Here is a 13910-nt window from a genome sequence, read left to right on the forward strand (position 1 = left end):
CAAATCTGGTTACAAGGGCAACAGAGCCTCAATGGAAGTCGTGTTCTAGATTGGAATTCAGAATGGAATGTGCCAGGAGAAAGCCCCTCAAGTTTGTCTCACTACTTCTTGTTCGTGTTTTTAATTTAATTTTTTATTTTTTTTATTACAGCAAGTTTGATGACAATGTTTGGGTTGTTGTAGGTGTGCAAGATGTGGTTCCTTTACACATATACATATGTCTGTTCTTCCTGGGATCCTTTTCCCATGTACGTTATGACAGAATGTTGAGAAGTCTTCTCTTGGTATTCCATAGGTCTTTGGTGATTATATATGTCACCTGTGTTTGTATAGGTCTGTTAAACCCAATATCATAATGAAACCAATCCTCACACCTTTCCATTGGTGAACCATAAGTTTGTTTAATGAATCTGTGATTGCCCTTCTCCGTGGAAATATCTGCCCTGGTATCCATTTTTAGGTTACACCTATATGTGATATGATACGATATGTGTCTTTCACTTTCTGACTTACTGCAAGTCACGTGATTACCTTTAGCCTCATCTACGGTGCTGCAAATGGCATTGTGTCCTTTATTTCCTTGGCTTCTATTGTGCCTTAGCGAGGTCCATTTTCAACAATGTGATTCCCTGAGGGTTGAGGATTAGCTGACTGGGGCAGCCTGACCCTGCCGGCCGGCCCTCCCCAGGTGTGCCTTGTTGAGGTCAATATAAACAGGGCTCAAGGCAGCAATAGCCCCTGAAGCTGTGCCTGACTCCATATTCTCTGCCACGTCAGCAGTCTCGGGGCTGTGCTGGTGGGAGGGAGTGAGGGGCCACGGCTTTGTGGGTGGCCCGGTGTTAGTGGGGCTCTGCTGGACTTTCTGCAGGAGTTGCCAAGATGCCACCTGTAAAGAAGAGGATGTGTGGCCCATACCTTCTGCTGGAATTTCTCTCCGGACAGAGGTGAGGAAGGAAAAAAAGCAGTGGGGGCCGGGACAGGAGGGGTATCTCAGGCAGGGCAATGGAAAGCTTCCAGAAGAGTGCCCGGGGCCAGGACGATCCTGGCTGGCCTGCAGGCACCAAGTTGGCCTGAGTGCTGTCGCTGGTGTGGCTCCACGGCCCTTTCTCTAGGCTTTCAAGCCCTTGTACCTATTCAGGTGTTTTACCTGGGAAGGGTGGGAACAGTTCATCAGCAGCTGGCCTGGGGCTCAGCTCACGTTTACTCACAGATGCCTCGGCACCGTCCCCCAGCTTTGCAATGAGGATGCTCCATGTGTGGGGTTGGGTTGCTGGCTGTATGGGAGATGATTCCCCACCTCTGACCAATTTCAGAATTGTTTACCGCTGGAGCAAGTGCCCTGATAGGGTTTTCCTCTGTAAAACTCGTGGGTTCAGGTGTTTTTTTTTTTTTCTTTTATGGTTCTTTAGATTTTATTCCTCTTTTATGTATTTATAGATATAAGCATGGAAATAATTCATTCATATAAATACATCTGTGTGAAGGGAAGTATTTTTTCTGTTTTATTTTTAAATTTTATTTTTTAAAATTTTGAAATTTAATTTTATTTATTTTTTAATACAGCAGGTTATTATTAGTTATGTATTTTACGCATATACATGTATACAGGTCAATCCCAATCTCCCAACTCATCCCACCACCACCACACCATGGCTTCCCACTCTTGGTGTCCATACGTTTTTTCTCTACCTCTGTGTCTCTATTTCTTCCCTGCAAACCAGTTCATCTGTACCATTTTTTCTAGGTACCACATATATGCCTTAATATACAATATTTGTTTTTCTCTTTCTGACTTACTTCATTCTGTATGACAGTCTCTAGATCCATCGAAGTCTCTACAAATGACCCAGTTTCATTCCTTTTTATGGCTGAGTAATATTCCATTTTATATATGTACCACATCTTTATCCATTCGTCTGTCTGTGGTCCTTTAGGTTGCTTCCATTACCTGGCTATTGTAAATAGTGCTGCAATGAACATTGTGGTGAATGTGCCTTTTTGATTTATGGTTTTCTCTGGCTATATGCCCAGAAGTGGGATTGCTGGATCATATGGTAATTCTATTTCTAGTTTTTTTAAGGAAACTCCATACTGTTCTCCATAGTGACTGACTGTATCAATTTACATGCCCAGCAATACTGGAAGAGGGATCCTTTTGTCCACACCTTCCCCAGAATTTGTTGTTTGTAGATTTTCTGATGATGCCGATTCTAGCACGTGTGAGGTGATACCGCATTGTAGTTTTGATTTGAATTTCTCTAATAATTAGTGATGTTGAGCAGCTTTTCATGTGCGTCTTGGCCATCTCTGTGTCTTCTTTGAAGAAACGTCTCTTTAGATCTTCTGCCCATTTTTGTATTGGGTTGTTTGTTTTTTTAATATTAAGCTGCATGAGCTGTTTATATATATTGGAGTTTAAACGTTTGTCCATTGATTCGTTTGCAACTATTTTCGCCCATTCTGAGGGATGCCTTTTTCCATTCCCGTTTTTTTAACAAAAAGAAAGAAAGAAAGAAAAAGAAGCAGAACACTAATGTGCGTAAAATATGCCTTTTGAAACGGTCGTTTTGAAATATGGATGTCCTTTGAATTTTTTGGTCGCTATGTGACCCCAGGATTTGTTTTCAGGGCAGGTGTCATTAACAGGCCTGCAATGATTTTGAATATCAACTGATCTTTAGCGCTGGGATAAAAGCTGCTGTTGTGTGAAACGGCCTCAAGGTGGCAGCAGTTCTCCCTTACCAAATCTGGTTACTAGGGCAACAGAGCCTCAATGGAAGTCGTGTTCTAGATTGGAATTCAGAATGGAATGTGCCAGGAGAAAGCCCCTCAAGTTTGTCTCACTACTTCTTGTTCGTGTTTTTAATTTAATTTTTTTTTTATTACAGCAAGTTTGATTACAATGTTTAGCTTGTTGTAGGTGTGCAAGATGTGGTTCCTTTACACATATAAATATGTCTGTTCTTCCTGGGATCCTTTTCCCATGTACGTTATGACAGAATGTTGAGAAGTCTTCTCTTGGTATTCCATAGGTCTTTGGTGATTATATATGTCACCTGTGTTTGTATAGGTCTGTTAAACCCAATATCATAATGAAACCAATCCTCACACCTTTCCATTGGTGAACTATAAGTTTGTTTAATGAATCTGTGATTGCCCTTCTCCGTGGAAATATCTGCCCTGGTATCCATTTTTAGGTAACACCTATATGTGATATGATACGATATGTGTCTCTCACTTTCTGACTTACTGCAAGTCACGTGATTACCTTTAGCCTCATCTACGGTGCTGCAAATGGCATTGTGTCCTTTATTTCCTTGGCTTCTATTCTGCCTTAGCGAGGTCCATTTTCAACAATGTGATTCCCTGATGGTTGAGGATTAGCTGACCTGGGCAGCCTGACCCTGCCAGCCGGCCCTCGCCAGGCGTGCCTGGTTGAGGTCAATATAAACAGCGCTCCAGGCAGCAATAGCCCCTGAAGCTGAGCCTAACTCCATATTCTCTGCCCCGTCAGCAGTTTCGGGGCTGTGCTGGTGGGAGGGAGTGAGGGGCCACGGCTTTGTGGGTGGCCCGGTGTGAGTGGTGCTCTGCTGGACTTTCTGCAGGAGTTGCCAGGCTGCCACCTGTAAAGAAGACGATGTATCGCCCATACCTTCCGCTGGAATTTCTCTCAGGACAGAGGTGAGGAAGGAAAAAAGCAGTGGGGCCCGGGACAGGAGGGGTATCTCAGGCAGGGCAATGGAAAGCTTCCAGTAGAGCGCCTGGGGCCTGGACCATCCTGGCTGGCCTGCAGGCACCAAGTTGTCCTGCATGCTGTTGCGGGTGTGGCTCCACGGCCCTTCCTCTAGGCTTTCAAACCCTTGTACATATTCAGGTGTTTTACCTGGGAAGGGTGGGAACAGTTCAGCAGCAGCTGGCCTGGGGCTCAGCTCACGTTTACTCACAGATGCCTCGACACGGTCCCCCAGCTTTGCAATGAGGACGCTCCTTGCGTGGGGTTGGGTTGCTGGCTGTATGGGAGATGTTTCCCCACCTCTGACCAATTTCAGAATTGTTTACCGCTGGAGCAAGTGCCCTGATAGGGTTTTCCTCTGTAAAACTGGTGGGTTCAGGTTTTTTTTTTCTTTATGGTTCGTTAGATTTTATTCCTCTTTTATGTATTTATAGATATAAGCATGGAAATAATTCATTCATATAAATACTTCTGTGTGAAGGGAAGAACTTTTTTCGGGTTTATTTTTTATTATTTTGCTGTATGCGGGCCTCTCACTGTTGTGGCCTCACCAGTTGCGGAGCACAGGCTCCGGACGCGCAGGCTCAGCGGCCATGGCTCACGGGCCCAGCCACTCCGCGGCATATGGGAACCTCCCAGACCGGGCCACGAACCCGTATCCCCTGAATCGGCAGGCAGACTCTCAAACACTGCGCCACCAGGGAGGCCCTCGGTTTTATTTTTAAATTTTATTTTTTAAAATTTTGAAATTTAATTTTATATATTTTTTTATACAGCAGGTTATTATTAGTTATGTATTTTATGCATATACATGTATACAGGTCAATCCCAATCTCCCAACTCATCCCACCACCACCACCCCATGGCTTCCCACACTTGGTGTCCATACGTTTGTTCTCTACCTCTGTGTCTCTATTTCTTCCCTGCAAACCAGTTCATCTGTACCATTTTTTCTAGGTACCACATATATGCCTTAATATACAATATTTGTTTTTCTCTTTCTGACTTACTTCATTCTGTATGACAGTCTCTAGATCCATCAAAATCTCTACAAATGACCCAGTTTCACGCCTTTGTATGGCTGAGTAATATTCCATTTACATATGTACCACATCTTTATCCATTTGTCTGTCTGTGGGCATTTATGTTGCTTCCATTACCTGGCTATTGTAAATAGTGCTGCAATGACCATTGTGGTGAATGTGCCTTTTTGTTTTATGGGTTTCTCTGGGTATATGCCCAGAAGTGGGATTGCTGGATCATATGGTAATTCTATTTCTAGTTTCTTTAAAGAAACTCCATACTGTTCTCCATAGTGACTGCATCAATTTACATGCCCACCAAGAGTGGAAAAGGGATCCTTTTGTCCACACCCTCCCCAGAATTTGTTGTTTGTAGATTTTCTGATGATGCCGATTCTAGCAGGTGTGAGGTGATACCTCATTGTAGTTTTGATTTGCATTTCTCTAATAATTAGTGATGTTGAGCAGCTTTTCATGTGCGTCTTGGCCATCTCTGTGTCTTCTTTGAAGAAATGTCTCTTTAGATCTTCTGCCATTTTTGTATTGGGTTGTTTGTTTTTTTAATATTAAGCTGCATGAGCTGTTTATAAATATTGGAGATTAAACCTTTGTCCATTGATTCGTTTGCAACTATTTTCGCCCATTCTGAGGGAGGCCTTTTTCCATTCCCGTTTTTTTAACAATAGAAAGAAAGAAAGAAAAAGAAGCAGAACACTAATGTGCGTAAAATATGCCTTTTGAAACGGTCGTTTTGAAATATGGATGTCCTTTGAATTTTTTGGTCGCTATGTGACCCCAGGATTTGTTTTCAGGGCAGGTGTCATTTACAGGCCTGCAATGATTTTGAATATCAACTGATCTTTAGCGCTGGGATAAAAGCTGCTGTTGTGTGAAACGGCCTCAAGGTGGCAGCAGTTCTCCCTTACCAAACCTGGTTAGTAGGGCACAGAGCCTCAATGGAAGTCGTGTTCAAGATTGGAATTTAGAATGGAATGTGCCAGGAGAAAGCCCCTCAAGTTTGTCTCACTACTTCTTGTTCGTGTTTTTAATTTAATTTTTTAAATTTTTTATTACAGCAAGTTTGATTACAATGTTTAGCTTGTTGTAGGTGTGCAAGATGTGGTTCCTTTACACATATACATATGTCTGTTCTTCCTGGGATCCTTTTCCCATGTACGTTATGACAGAATGTTGAGAAGTCTTCTCTTGGTATTCCATAGGTCTTTGGTGATTATATATGTCACCGTGTTTGTATAGGTCTGTTAACCCCAATATCGTAATGAAACCAATCCTCACACATTTCCATTGGTGAACCATAAGTTTGTTTAATGAATCTGTGATTGCCCTTCTCCGTGGAAATATCTGCCCTGGTATCCATTTTTAGGTAACACCTATATGTGATATGATACGATATGTGTCTTTCACTTTCTGACTTACTACAAGTCACGTGATTACCTTTAGCCTCATCTACGGTGCTGCAAATGGCATTGTGTCCTTTATTTCCTTGGCTTCTCTTCTGCCTTAGCGAGGCCCATTTTCAACAATGTGATTCCCTGAGGGTTGAGGATTAGCTGACCGGGGCAGCCTGACCCTGCCGGCCGGCCCTCCCTAGGTGTGCCTGATTGAGGTCAATATAAACAGCGCTGCAGGCAGCAATAGCCCCTGAAGCTGTTCCTGACTCCATATTCTGTACCCCGTCAGCAGTCTCGGGGCTGTGCTTGTGGGAGGGAGTGAGGGGCCACGGCTTTGTGGGCGGCCCAGTGTGAGTGTGGCTCTCCTGGACTTTCTGCAGGAGTTGCCAGGCTGCCACCTGTAAAGAAGAGGATGTGTCGCCCATACCTTCCGCTGGAATTTCTCTCCGGACAGAGGTGAGGAAGGAAAAAAGCAGTGGGGGCCGGGACAGGAGGGGTATCTCAGGCAGGGCAATGGAAAGCTTCCAGAAGAGCGCCCGGGGCCAGGACCAACCTGGCTGGCCTACAGGCACCAAGTTGGCCTGCGTGCTGTCGCTGGTGTGGCTCCTCGGCCCTTCCTCTAGGCTTTCAAGCCCTTGTACATATTCAGGTGTTTTACCTGGGAAGGGTGGGAACAGTTCAGCAGCAGCTGGCCTGGGGCTCAGCTCACGTTTACTCACAGATGCCTCGGCACGGTCCCCCAGCTTTGCAATGAGGACGCTCCTTGCGTGGGGTTGGGTTGCTGGCTGTATGGGAGATGATTCCCCACCTCTGACCAATTTCAGAATTGTTTACCGCTGAAGCAAGTGCCCTGATAGGGTTTTCCTCTGTAAAACTGGTGGGTTCAGGTTTTTTTTTTTCTTTATGGTTCGTTAGATTTGATTCCTCTTTTATGTATTTATAGATATAAGCCTGGAAATAATTCATTCATATAAATACATCTGTGTGAAGGGAAGAACTTTTTTCTGTTTTATTTTTAAATTTTATTTTTTAAAATTTTGTAATTTAATTTTATGTATTTTTTTATACAGCAGGTTATTATTAGTTATGTATTTTATGCATATACATGTATACAGGTCAATCCCAATCTCCCAACTCATCCCACCACCACCACCCCATGGCTTCCCACACTTGGTGTCCATACGTTTGTTCTCTACCTCTGTGTCTCTATTTCTTCCCTGCAAACCAGTTCATCTGTACCATTTTTTCTAGGTACCGCATATATGCCTTAATATACAATATTTGTTTTTCTCTTTCTGACTTACTTCATTCTGTATGACAGTCTCTAGATCCATCGACGTCTCTACAAATGACCCAGTTTCACTCCTTTATATGGCTGAGTAATATTCCATTTTATATATGTACCACATGTTTTTCCATTCGTCTGTCTGTGGGCATTTAGGTTGCTTCCATTACCTGGCTATTGTAAATAGTGCTGCAATGACCATTGTGGTGAATGTTCCTTTTTTTTTTTTTTTCTGTACGCGAGCCTCTCCCTGCTCTGGCCTCTCCCGTTGTGGAGCACAGGCTCCGGACACACAGGCTCCTCGGCCATGGCTCGCGGGCCCAGCCGCTCTGCGGCATGTGGGATCTTCCGGGATCGGGGCACGAACCCGTGTCCCCTGCATCAGCAGGCGGACTCTCAACGACTGCGCAACCAGGGAAGCCTGAAATGTGCCTTTTGGATTTATGGTATTCTCTGGGTATATGCCCAGAAGTGGGATTGCTGGATCATATGGTAATTCTATTTCTAGTTTTTTTAAGGAAACTCCATACTGTTCTCCATAGTGACTGTATCAATTTACATGCCCAGCAATAGTGGAAGAGGGATCCTTTTGTCCACACCTTCCCCAGAATTTGTCGTTTGTAGATTTTCTGATGATGCCGAATCTAGCACGTGTGAGGTGATACCGCATTGTAGTTTTGATTTGAATTTCTCTAATAATTAGTGATGTTGAGCAGCTTTTCATGTGTGTCTTGGCCATCTCTGTGTCTTCTATGAAGAAACGTCTCTTTAGATAATCTGCCCATTTTGTATTGGGTTGTTTGTTTTTTAATATGAAGCTCCATGAGCTGTTTATATATATTGGAGATTAAACCTTTGTCCATTGATTCCTTTGCAACTATTTTTGCCCATTCTGAGGGATGCATTTTTCCAGTCCCGTTTTTTAACAAAAAATAGAAAGAAAGAAAAAGAAGCAGAACACTAATGTGCGTAAAATATGCCTTTTGAAACGGTCGTTTTGTAATATGGACGTCCTTTGAATTTTTTGGTCGCTATGTGACCCCAGGATTTGTTTTCAGGGCTGGTGTCATTTACAGGCCTGCAATGATTTTGAATATCAACTGATCATTAGCGCTGGGATAAAAGCTGCTGTTGTGTGAAACGGCCTCAAGGTGACAGCAGTTCTCCCTTACCAAATCTGGTTACTAGGGCAACAGAGCCTCAATGGAAGTCGGGTTCTAGATTGGAATTTAGAATGGAATGTGCGAGGAGAAAGCCCCTCAAGTTTGTCTCACTACTTCTTGTTCGTGTTTTTAATTAAATTTTTTATTTTTTTTATTACAGCAAGTTTGATTACAATGTTTGGCATGTTGTAGGTGTGCAAGATGTGGTTCTTTTACACATATACATATGTCTGTTCTTCTTGGGATCCTTTTCCCATGTACGTTATGACAGAATGTTGAGTAGTCTTCTCTTGGTATTCCGTAGGTCTTTGGTGATTATATATGTCACCTGTGTTTGTATATGTGTGTTAACCCCAATATCGTAATGAAACCAATCTTCACAACTTTCCATTGGTGAACCATAAGTTTGTTTAATGAATCTGTGATTGCCCTTCTCCGTGGAAATATCTGCCCTGGTATCCATTTTTAGGTAACACCTATAAGTGATATGATAGGATATGTGTCTTTCACTTTCTGACTTACTACAAGTCACGTGATTACCTTTAGCCTCATCTACGGTGCTGCAAATGGCATTGTGTCCTTTATTTCCTTAGCATCTATTCTGCCTTAGCGAGGTCCATTTTCAACAATGTGATTCCCTGAGGGTTGAGGATTAGCTGACCGGGGCAGCCTGACCCTGCCGGCCGGCCCTCCCCAGGTGTGCCTTGTTGAGGTCAATATAAACAGCGCTCAAGGCAGCAATAGACCCTGAAGCTGTGCCTGACTCCATATTCTCTGCCACGTCAGCAGTCTCGGGGCTGTGCTGGTGGGAGGGAGTGAGGGGCCACGGCTTTGTGGGTGGCCCGGTGTTAGTGGGGCTCTGCTGGACTTTCTGCAGGAGTTGCCAAGATGCCACCTGTAAAGAAGAGTATGTGTCGCCCATACCTTCTGCTGGAATTTCTCTCCGGACAGAGGTGAGGAAGGAAAAAAAGCAGTGGGGGCCGGGACAGGAGGGGTATCTCAGGCAGGGCAATGGAAAGCTTCCGGAAGAGTACCCGGGTCCAGGACCATCCTGGCTGGCCTGCAGGCACCAAGTTGGCCTGAGTGCTGTCGCTGGTGTGGCTCCACGGCCCTTTCTCTAGGCTTTCAAGCCCTTGTACCTATTCAGGTGTTTTACCTGGGAAGGGTGGGAACAGTTCATCAGCAGCTGGCCTGGGGCTCAGCTCACGTTTACTCACAGATGCCTCGGCACCGTCCCCCAGCTTTGAAATGAGGATGCTCCATGTGTGGGGTTGGGTTGCTGGCTGTATGGGAGATGATTCCCCACCTCTGACCAATTTCAGAATTGTTTACCGCTGGAGCAAGTGCCCTGATAGGGTTTTCCTCTGTAAAACTCGTGGGTTCAGGTGTTTTTTTTTTTTTTTCTTTTATGGTTCTTTAGATTTTATTCCTCTTTTATGTATTTATAGATATAAGCATGGAAATAATTCATTCATATAAATACATCTGTGTGAAGGGAAGTATTTTTTCTGTTATATTTTTAAATTTTATTTTTTAAAATTTTGAAATTTAACTTTATTTATTTTTTAATACAGCAGGTTATTATTAGTTATGTATTTTACGCATATACATGTATACAGGTCAATCCCAATCTCCCAACTCATCCCACCACCACCACACCATGGCTTCCCACTCTTGGTGTCCATACGTTTTTTCTCTACCTCTGTGTCTCTATTTCTTCCCTGCAAACCAGTTCATCTGTACCATTTTTTCTAGGTACCACATATATGCCTTAATATACAATATTTGTTTTTCTCTTTCTGACTTACTTCATTCTGTATGACAGTCTCTAGATCCATCGAAGTCTCTACAAATGACCCAGTTTCATTCCTTTTTATGGCTGAGTAATATTCCATTTTATATATGTACCACATCTTTATCCATTCGTCTGTCTGTGGTCCTTTAGGTTGCTTCCATTACCTGGCTATTGTAAATAGTGCTGCAATGAACATTGTGGTGAATGTGCCTTTTTGATTTATGGTTTTCTCTGGCTATATGCCCAGAAGTGGGATTGCTGGATCATATGGTAATTCTATTTCTAGTTTTTTTAAGGAAACTCCATACTGTTCTCCATAGTGACTGACTGTATCAATTTACATGCCCAGCAATAGTGGAAGAGGGATCCTTTTGTCCACACCTTCCCCAGAATTTGTTGTTTGTAGATTTTCTGATGATGCCGATTCTAGCACGTGTGAGGTGATACCGCATTGTAGTTTTGATTTGAATTTCTCTAATAATTAGTGATGTTGAGCAGCTTTTCATGTGCGTCTTGGCCATCTCTGTGTCTTCTTTGAAGAAACGTCTCTTTAGATCTTCTGCCCATTTTTGTATTGGGTTATTTGTTTTTTTAATATTAAGCTGCATGAGCTGTTTATATATATTGGAGTTTAAACGTTTGTCCATTGATTCGTTTGCAACTATTTTCGCCCATTCTGAGGGATGCCTTTTTCCATTCCCGTTTTTTTAACAAAAAGAAAGAAAGAAAGAAAAAGAAGCAGAACACTAATGTGCGTAAAATATGCCTTTTGAAACGGTCGTTTTGAAATATGGATGTCCTTTGAATTTTTTGGTCGCTATGTGACCCCAGGATTTGTTTTCAGGGCAGGTGTCATTAACAGGCCTGCAATGATTTTGAATATCAACTGATCTTTAGCGCTGGGATAAAAGCTGCTGTTGTGTGAAACGGCCTCAAGGTGGCAGCAGTTCTCCCTTACCAAATCTGGTTACTAGGGCAACAGAGCCTCAATGGAAGTCGTGTTCTAAATTGGAATTCTGAATGGAATGTGCCAGGAGAAAGCCCCTCAAGTTTGTCTCACTACTTCTTGTTCGTGTTTTTAATTTAATTTTTTATTTTTTTTATTACAGCAAGTTTGATTACAATGTTTAGCTTGTTGTAGGTGTGCAAGATGTGGTTCCTTTACACATATAAATATGTCTGTTCTTCCTGGGATCCTTTTCCCATGTACGTTATGACAGAATGTTGAGAAGTCTTCTCTTGGTATTCCATAGGTCTTTGGTGATTATATATGTCACCTGTGTTTGTATATGTCTGTTAAACCCAATATCATAATGAAACCAATCCTCACACCTTTCCATTGGTGAACTATAAGTTTGTTTAATGAATCTGTGATTGCCCTTCTCCGTGGAAATATCTGCCCTGGTATCCATTTTTAGGTAACACCTATATGTGATATGATACGATATGTGTCTCTCACTTTCTGACTTACTGCAAGTCACGTGATTACCTTTAGCCTCATCTACGGTGCTGCAAATGGCATTGTGTCCTTTATTTCCTTGGCTTCTATTCTGCCTTAGCGAGGTCCATTTTCAACAATGTGATTCCCTGATGGTTGAGGATTAGCTGACCTGGGCAGCCTGACCCTGCCAGCCGGCCCTCGCCAGGCGTGCCTGGTTGAGGTCAATATAAACAGCGCTCCAGGCAGCAATAGCCCCTGAAGCTGAGCCTAACACCATATTCTCTGCCCCGTCAGCAGTTTCGGGGCTGTGCTGGTGGGAGGGAGTGAGGGGCCACGGCTTTGTGGGTGGCCCGGTGTGAGTGGTGCTCTGCTGGACTTTCTGCAGGAGTTGCCAGGCTGCCACCTGTAAAGAAGACGATGTATCGCCCATACCTTCCGCTGGAATTTCTCTCAGGACAGAGGTGAGGAAGGAAAAAAGCAGTGGGGCCCGGGACAGGAGGGGTATCTCAGGCAGGGCAATGGAAAGCTTCCAGTAGAGCGCCTGGGGCCTGGACCATCCTGGCTGGCCTGCAGGCACCAAGTTGTCCTGCATGCTGTTGCGGGTGTGGCTCCACGGCCCTTCCTCTAGGCTTTCAAACCCTTGTACATATTCAGGTGTTTTACCTGGGAAGGGTGGGAACAGTTCAGCAGCAGCTGGCCTGGGGCTCAGCTCACGTTTACTCACAGATGCCTCGACACGGTCCCCCAGCTTTGCAATGAGGACGCTCCTTGCGTGGGGTTGGGTTGCTGGCTGTATGGGAGATGATTCCCCACCTCTGACCAATTTCAGAATTGTTTACCGCTGGAGCAAGTGCCCTGATAGGGTTTTCCTCTGTAAAACTGGTGGGTTCAGGTTTTTTTTTTCTTTATGGTTCGTTAGATTTTATTCCTCTTTTATGTATTTATAGATATAAGCATGGAAATAATTCATTCATATAAATACTTCTGTGTGAAGGGAGGAACTTTTTTCGGTTTTATTTTTTATTTTTTTGCTGTATGCGGGCCTCTCACTGTTGTGGCCTCACCAGTTGCGGAGCACAGGCTCCGGACGCGCAGGCTCAGCGGCCATGGCTCACGGGCCCAGCCACTCCGCGGCATATGGGAACCTCCCAGACCGGGCCACGAACCCGTATCCCCTGAATCGGCAGGCGGACTCTCAAACACTGCGCCACCAGGGAGGCCCTCTGTTTTATTTTTAAATTTTATTTTTTAAAATTTTGAAATTTAATTTTATATATTTTTTTATACAGCAGGTTATTATTAGTTATGTATTTTATGCATATACATGTATACAGGTCAATCCCAATCTCCCAACTCATCCCACCACCACCACCCCATGGCTTCCCACACTTGGTGTCCATACGTTTGTTCTCTACCTCTGTGTCTCTATTTCTTCCCTGCAAACCAGTTCATCTGTACCATTTTTTCTAGGTACCACATATATGCCTTAATATACAATATTTGTTTTTCTCTTTCTGACTTACTTCATTCTGTATGACAGTCTCTAGATCCATCAAAATCTCTACAAATGACCCAGTTTCACGCCTTTATATGGCTGAGTAATATTCCATTTACATATGTACCACATCTTTATCCATTTGTCTGTCTGCGGGCATTTATGTTGCTTCCATTACCTGGCTATTGTAAATAGTGCTGCAATGACCATTGTGGTGAATGTGCCTTTTTGTTTTATGGGTTTCTCTGGGTATATGCCCAGAAGTGGGATTGCTGGATCATATGGTAATTCTATTTCTAGTTTCTTTAAAGAAACTCCATACTGTTCTCCATAGTGACTGCATCAATTTACATGCCCACCAAGAGTGGAAAAGGGATCCTTTTGTCCACACCCTCCCCAGAATTTGTTGTTTGTAGATTTTCTGATGATGCCGATTCTAGCAGGTGTGAGGTGATACCTCATTGTAGTTTTGATTTGCATTTCTCTAATAATTAGTGATGTTGAGCAGCTTTTCATGTGCGTCTTGGCCATCTCTGTGTCTTCTTTGAAGAAACGTCTCTTTAG

The 13910-nt window shown here is 43.4% G+C and overlaps 1 long non-coding RNA gene across 1 annotated transcript; it reads left to right on the forward strand.

The window, feature by feature from the left end:
• Nucleotides 1-876: 876 nt before the first annotated feature.
• LOC308626337 lies at nt 877-7389 on the forward strand. The gene is made up of 3 exons (XR_014017229.1): nt 877-944; nt 3606-3681; nt 6548-7389. It is a non-coding gene; the product is annotated as an uncharacterized lncRNA (long non-coding RNA).
• The last annotated feature ends 6521 nt before the right edge of the window (nt 7390-13910 follow it).

Source organism: Mesoplodon bidens (assembly GCF_964165515.1).
Source record: "Mesoplodon bidens genome assembly, chromosome: 12".
Taxonomy (NCBI): Eukaryota; Metazoa; Chordata; class Mammalia; order Artiodactyla; family Ziphiidae; genus Mesoplodon; species Mesoplodon bidens.